Source organism: Onychomys torridus, chromosome 8 (genome assembly GCF_903995425.1).
Source record: "Onychomys torridus chromosome 8, mOncTor1.1, whole genome shotgun sequence".
Taxonomy (NCBI): domain Eukaryota; kingdom Metazoa; phylum Chordata; class Mammalia; order Rodentia; family Cricetidae; genus Onychomys; species Onychomys torridus.
Window position 1 is genome coordinate 74625942 of NC_050450.1, and position 7655 is coordinate 74633596.

The following is a 7655-nucleotide window of genomic DNA, read 5'->3' on the forward strand; positions in this document are numbered from 1 at the left end:
CTGTAGAATGTCTGGCATTTTCCTCTGCGAAGCAGGAACCTGAAGGACCATTTTGTCAAGCAAAGTTTAGTGGTCACCTTTTTATGGGTCCTGCACGTACAGTCGATCAAGCAGTCGAGGCAAGAACAGTTTCTTGCCCAAATGGCTATTTTTGACAAGGTGAAGATAAGATATGAAGTGTCTTCAATGCCCATCCTCGTCTTTGAAGTAAATCGGTGTTGCCAGGAGCAGACATGTCTCACTGTCCAAAAAGTCTAAATTTTAAATGCCATATACTGTAGGTCTTTGAAGTATTTGAAGATTACCTATCTATGAAATATGTCTATGTATGTTTAGAAGACATAACTAACATGGCTACGAGTATGATTATCACAGATGATTAATTATTAATCTATTTTTAATTATCCATTACAATTTTAAATGAGCTATACAAACACAATACCTTAAACACGAGTAGAAATATATACATAGTATAACAAAATTAACTTTAACTTTGTATCAATAGACTAAAATCTATACCAATGTAAAACATTTTAAACAAGTTGTTGCTCTTTAGAAATAAGTTCCTTCCTTAATCTACCCTTTCATCCTATTATATCTATATCATATCCCCTTTTTATCTTTAGAAAGAGATTGCATTTATAATCAACCTGTTTAAAATAAAATAGTGGTTTTTCTCTGTCCTGCACCAGAGGGCTCTTCTGATTTGGGACACAAGAATCTCTTAACCTTTTCTTTTAGCAATATGTCTGTGTTTAGAGGAGTGAGCCAATTCCATCTCCAAAGCCAGCTTGATAATTTTGGGAATGTGGGCGTAGTTTCTCTTACTACTTCCTGCTGGAGGGGGGCGCTGTATCTTATGGGGACACAAAGAAAATTTTAGGATTATGGAGTAGTCCATTAGGGTGAACCTATGAGCCAGTTGCCTTGAAACCATTCTGGATGTCAGATCATCTGGGCCATGGTGTCATCGGAGACCTTTCAGGTGGTCTTGGCTGATCAAACCTGATATATCTTAATCTGGAACAAATCCACAGCCTCTGGCTTTCTGTGGAAACAAAAGCAGAGACTCTTTTCCAAAGCAACATATCATTATATCCAAATTTCGAAGTCAAGGTACCTTTAAAATTTACATATTTGTTTAACTCAACAGCTTTTATGATCAAATCTTTTTCTGTGGTTAAAAATCCCAAAGACAAGACAAACCAGATTCTCTGTGTAATATCCATCTTTGTAAGACTGAAATGCCGCTGTGGCTGGTGGCTCCGCCCACCTTAGCTTCCCAACATGGCGGTGGTACAGTTTACCGCCAGCTCTGGGTCTGGAGCCATGTGTACCATCAACTATCAGAAGCAGTTCTATTAAAGCAGCGCATAGCCCAGAAATCTTTTTTTTTTTTTTTTTTTTAAACTGGCAAAGGCTAAATCTACCACACAGCAGAGTAAAGTGCCACTTGTAGACTCCTCATTCCCGCCGCACTGCAGGTCAGACGCACATGCCAGGAACCCGCCACAGTAGCTCAAACCGGCAGGCTGCCGCTAACTTGAGAGAGACAAGTAGGAAGCTGTTTTTAGCTCCGTCTTAGAATCTTTTTTCTCAGGTTTTAGGTGGAAATTCTTGCCAACACGTTGGGCGCCATTTGTAGTTAGAGTTTCCTGCCTGGCCCAGTCAGGACAAATCTCTCTTACCCGCCAGTCCCATAGTCGCTCAGACCCAACCAAGAAAGCACACAGAAACTTACATTGTTTACAAACTGTATGGCTGTGGCAGGCTTCTTGTTATCTACTTTTTCTATCTTAAATTAACCCATTTCTGTTAGTCTATACTTTGCCACATGGCTTGTGGCTTACCAGTGTCTTTACACGTTGCTTCTCATGGCGGCGGCTGGCGGTGTCTCCCCAGCCTTCTACTTCCCAGAATTCTCTTCTCTCTTGTCCCGCCTACACTATCCTTCCTGCCTGGCCACTGGCCAATCAGAATTTTATTTACACAGAGCAATATCCACAGCAAAAGCTAAATCCCCAACCCCAGAAATACTATTTTTTAAAAAGGGTTGATGTCTATCAGTACTTTGCCTGTAGGTAGGTAGTTATGTGTGTGCACCATGTTCATGCCTGGTGCCCATGGAGGTGGAAAAAAAAAAAAGAAGAAGAAGAAGCCTGGGATCTCCTGGAACTCTAGTTATAGACAGTTATGAGGGGTCACATGGGTGTTGGGAACCAAACCCTGGACCTCTGTAAGAACAGCCAGTGTTCTTTACCACTGAGCCATCTCTCCAGCCCCTCTAAACTTTTACAGTGTGTGTGTGTGTGTGTGTGTGTGTGTGTGTGTGTGTGTGTGTGTGTCTCACAGCATGTATGTGGCGGTCAGAGGACAACTTGTCAGAGTCAGTTTTCTCCTTCAACCACGTAGGTTCCAGGCTTTGGCTCTAGGTGCCTGCCTGCTGAGCTGACTCTCCAGCTCCAGAAATACCAATCTTTTTCAAAACAGCAATACAGAATTTGAGTCCACTGCTCAACTCTTGCTTTTCCTTTGACACCTGTCATCTAGTCAGGAGTCTAGTTGCTGTCATTGATACTAGAAACAAGGAAAGAGCCTCGGGCTGTCATGTGGTGGAAGACTGCTTGCCTAGTATACATATCCCCAGCAACAGTCAAAAAAAAAAAAAAAAAAATCAAGATTGAAAGCAAGAATGAACCAGGCTCGGTGGTGATCCCAGCACTCAGAGGCAGGCAGATCTGCGAGTTCAAGGCCAACCTCGTCTATAGAGTGAGTTCCAGGACAGCCAAGGCTACAGAGTTTTAGACAGATAAATGCAAACAAGAGAGAGAGAGAGAGAGTTGGAGTGATCACCTTCCAGGTTCTGGTTTGGTTTGGTTTCAGTCAGAAAGGGTCTTGCTATTAACCAGAACAACCTCAGCTTCAGTGGGTGACTGTCCAGGCTGACAGCTGTCTGTCATTTCTTGCCATTTTCAGAAATTGCTTGCTTGCACTTCCTGTTTACTCAGGTAATATTATTTCCCTTCTCAGGCCTTGGATGGAGTTGAAGACTAGACAGTTAATAGTTACAGTTCTCTTGTATCATAGCTAAGAACATGTCAGGTACTAGAGTGAGGGTCTTCATGGTAGGACAGCTGTTGGAGTAGGCTCTGTAATTTGTCATTTACTTATGGTCTGGACATGTAGTATATGTTTCTTGCTTGATGTTGTTCTTGTTGGTTGTATTTCCATTTTTGTTTATGTTATTACCTTTTCCTTCTGTTGGACAATACTTGATAATTGTTCTTATTGTATATAATTTTGTATTAGGTTTAGACACAAAGGGGAAATGTCGTGGGTATTTGTTCCACCTATGGCCATGGGGTACCAGCTCCTAGGGCGTGGCCTCTTGGCTAGCTTAAGACCTGGGGAGCGCGCATGTGGTTCCCCTCTCTCTTGTACTCTTGGAAACTGAGTCAGGTGGTGGAAAGCAGCTTGGGACTGGTTCTCAACCTTCTAGGACTCTGTGACTGAAGTTGCCTTACCCTGTATCAATGAATTGTTCCTCCCATATAATTCCTTAATAAATAATCCTTTTATCAGTAATCTGTGGATTTCCTGAATTATCATGCACTTTTCTTTGTTTTCCAATATATAGTTTTATCTTTTCTGAAAAAATGCAGAAATAATTTCTGTTTTATCTCAGACCAATATCTGTCATCTATCTACCCATTCACCATCCCACTAAACCACCCACTCATCCATCTATCTACACATCCAGAAGGAAGCTTGGGTATCACAATCTAGCATACACATTTATTTGATGGTTTATTTAGAAAGTCAAGGCCCCGCAAGGAGATGGACTGGAAATTGAGTTTGTTAAGTCCATATTCTCAAAGTCACGCCTGACAAGCAGGACACCAAATAGAAGATGTCCTATTGAGGTGTCTCTATTGCTGTGGTAAACGTCAACCAAACCAACTAGAGAAAATAAAGGGTTTATTTTTAGCTTACAGGTCTGTCACTGAGGGGAGCCAGGGCAGGAACTCGAGGCAGGAGCCCGGAGGCAGGAACTGAAGCAGAGGCCATGGGGAAACTGCTCGCTGGCTTGCTCTCCAGCTCGTGTTCAGTCAGTTTTCATATACCCTTCCCCTCACACCAGGACCACCTGTCCAGGGTGACACCACTCACAGTGGACTGAGGCCCTCCCACATCAATCATTTCTCGAGGAAATGCTCCTGAAGAATGGCCTCCATGCTTTTCTCAATGGAGCTCCCTCTTCCCAGATGACTGTAGCTTGTGTCAAGTTGACAAAAAACAAAAACAAAAACAAAAACAAAAACAAACAAAAAAAAAACCAACCAAACAACAAACTAAACAGCAGGGGAGATAAGCATTTCTCTCAGGAGTCAAGGTGACTGGGGACAAATGAGAAACTCTTCAGATAGCATTTAAACAGGATGATGAAATTATCGTGTGTGAAGTCAACTTGGGGGTTTATGAAAAACGTGAATTCCAGAAGACAGAGTTTGCGTCTCATCCATCATCGCTTTATGCACCTCTGGCATAGTAGATGTTCCATAAACACAAGAATAAAGAAAGGAATGATTAAATAATCAAAATTACTTTTAGTAGAGTTATGTTCCTGGCCCTGGTTCAGATATATACAATTATTCTAGACTGGTAAAATCTTTCTAAATGCTAATGTCACTGACTAGCATTTACATTTCCTTAACTCTGATAATACTTTTTCATACAATAGTACTTCTTAAATCATGGGCCTCTCTTATGGGTGATTTATCTAGAAAATGTAATGTTATTTTTTTCTGAAAAACTGTTATTAAATCAATGGTGCATCTTGTGATCACTGATATCCCAGAACTGAGGGAACTAGCTTGTCAAGAATAGCTTGCTGTAAAAGTTTTGTGTTATCAAAAGACGTGGGAGGCTTACATGTAAGTCATTTGAAATTGTTAGACATGTAGAAGACAGCAATCTAACAAGGATAAATAGAAGATCCTAACTAGGATCTAAAAATCACCTGCATGGGTTTAAGAGAAGGAATCCATGGTTCAATGGCAGCCTGAAGGCAAGGTTGGTAAAATCATTGAGGTAGCCAGACATGGTGAAACATGGTAGCCAGACATGGTAGGCAGCATTCAGGAGGCCAAGGCAGGAGAATCATGAGTTTGAAGTCAGCCTGGGCTATATTAAAAACAAAATCAATGGTCTGGAATGGATTTATAGTCTGTTGGTGGAGTTCTCTTCTACCAAGTCTAAAGCCCTGGGTTCTGTCCAGCGTTGTATAAACTGAGCACGGCACCACACACCTGGAATTCCAGTAGAGACAGGAGGATCAGAAGCTCAAGAATATCCTCAATTATATATGGCCCAATGTGGGCCACAGTGAGACTCTGTCTCTAAAAAATAAAAGAATCATGTGGCATCACTAGACCAAACTTTATCAATATAAATAGGTCCCAACTCAAATTAAGACTCATCTCTGGCTGGGTGTGGTGGCACACACCTTTAATCCCAGCACTCAGGAGGCAGAGGCAGGAGGATCTCTGAGTTGGAGGCCATCTTCTCTGTCTTCTGTCCACGAAAGTGCTGACTACATCTGCCCACATGCTTGAAGAAGGAAGTGTGCCCACAAGCACGCAACGAAAACAAAAAGGGACCCCAAACCGGAGTTCTTACGGTTCCTTTGACTTTGGGAGTCTGTGATCAGTGTGAGATGACCGATTTGTCTGCAAGATTCTTCTCCAAAGGCAGTTAGTGTCAAACAGATGAAAACAAATCAGCACTGATGGGCTTTCTGTGTGGATCCTTACCTCCATCACGGCAATGAGGTCTGATCTCTGTGGAATGGACCTGGATGGCTGGCAGTGCTCCAGTCCTGGAGGTTCTGCAGTTCAAGGATGGGAAGAAACCCTGGTAGGAAAGTCTGGGCACATGAAGAGCCACTCCCCCACACCCCCAGGCCACCCCAGCCCACCCTACACCCCCCACACACCCCACACCCCTCCACACACACCCACACACACCCCACACACCCCAGCCCACACCCATACCCCACACCCACACCCCACACCCACACCCCACACCCCACCCCACCCCTCCACACACACCCACACCCCACACCCACACCCCACCCCACTGCCCAGCTCCTGGGCCGCCACCCTGCTTGGGCCTGCATTTGTGCCCTTTTTTTTCCTGTATTCATTCCTGACTGCTTCATCCAGGACTTACCTCATTTAATCCTCTCAACAACCCCTGCAGGTAGGCATTGGTACTTTCCATTTCTGGGGTGGAGGTGCTCCCCTGTCTCTGCTTTTAGAATCTTTCTTTCAGCCAGGCCCTTTCTTTGTCCAACTCAACTCCTTCATCACCTTGCACCTGCTGCCACCTGGGCCTGTTTTACTTATCTGTGTTTGCTTAAAGGTAGGTTTTGCCCAACCCTGACCTGTCAGATCGGAGCTGCCGCCTGCCCTCCCACCCCCCGTTTCCCAGGAAGCTTTCCCTTCAGCCAGTATGTATGTAATCCGGCCTCTCTCTACCTGCTGCCCTGACCATTTAATCTTGGCACATAGAATCTGACAGATAGAAAAATGCTGGTACACTGGGGGTCTTTTTTGGTACGGCTGTAGGACTTTCTCAGATTTACAACTTCTCCAGTAGGGTGTTGTTGCTACAGTACCTTCCCAGGGGAGACATTGTTTGTCTGAGGCAAACTGAGGCATGATTTCATCAAAGTTCACTCTGAGGAACCAATGGGGCTTAATTACAGAGTATAGGAAAGGGGTTTCCTACAGGACTATGGGTACTCCCCTCAAAAAGGCCACACCAGAAAGTCTTTACCCAGAAGGAGGGTGTCTTTCACATAGGCTCACAGATGGACCCACACACACCCCTGGTCCTCCCCACCTTATATACTCTGGTCCCCCCTCAAGGCCACATGCAGTCAGGGCAGAGTTTCACACAACAGGTAATAGTGAGCAGCTGGATGTTCAGGTGAGGCCCCAAGATGGCGGCTGTTTATAACAGAGAACAACAGGTAGCCATCAAGGTTCATTCCCTCCTGAGCACTTGATTTCTGCTCTAAACCTTGTTGTAGATACTGGACCTTTCTTTCACTTAATATCATAAATGATTATTGAAGGTCTCTTCTCTGACAGAGAAACACGGGAAAAATGTTCAGACATTCACTTATATAACTACTCATTTATAAAAATTTGAAAAAAATCTTAGAGCTAGGGCACTGGGCACAGCTCCAGGCTCCAGGTGTGAGTTGATTAAAGCAGTGCTCTGTCCCCTCCTCCTCCCCCTCTTCCTCCCTCTCCCCTCCTCTCCCACCACCTCTTCCTTTCTTCTCCCTTTTTGGAGATGGGGGTCTCAAACTCCTCCCCTGCCTCAGCCTGCACCAGGATTACAGGCATCACACCTGGCTGTGGCTCTTCTAAGGGTCCAGAGCTGAGACAGAATGAGGTTCAAAGCATTAAGAAACACATCAAGATCAATAAAGTAACTAATCCCAGAATCTGCCTGCCTTGGCAATGGTCTCCAGGATTGTGATTTCGATCCCGGCCGTTTTCTTACTTCAATATGAAGGTAAATCAGGCAAATTCATTCTGTCTTAAAAAGTCACTTGGACAAGGTTTTGACTAAAGCAACAC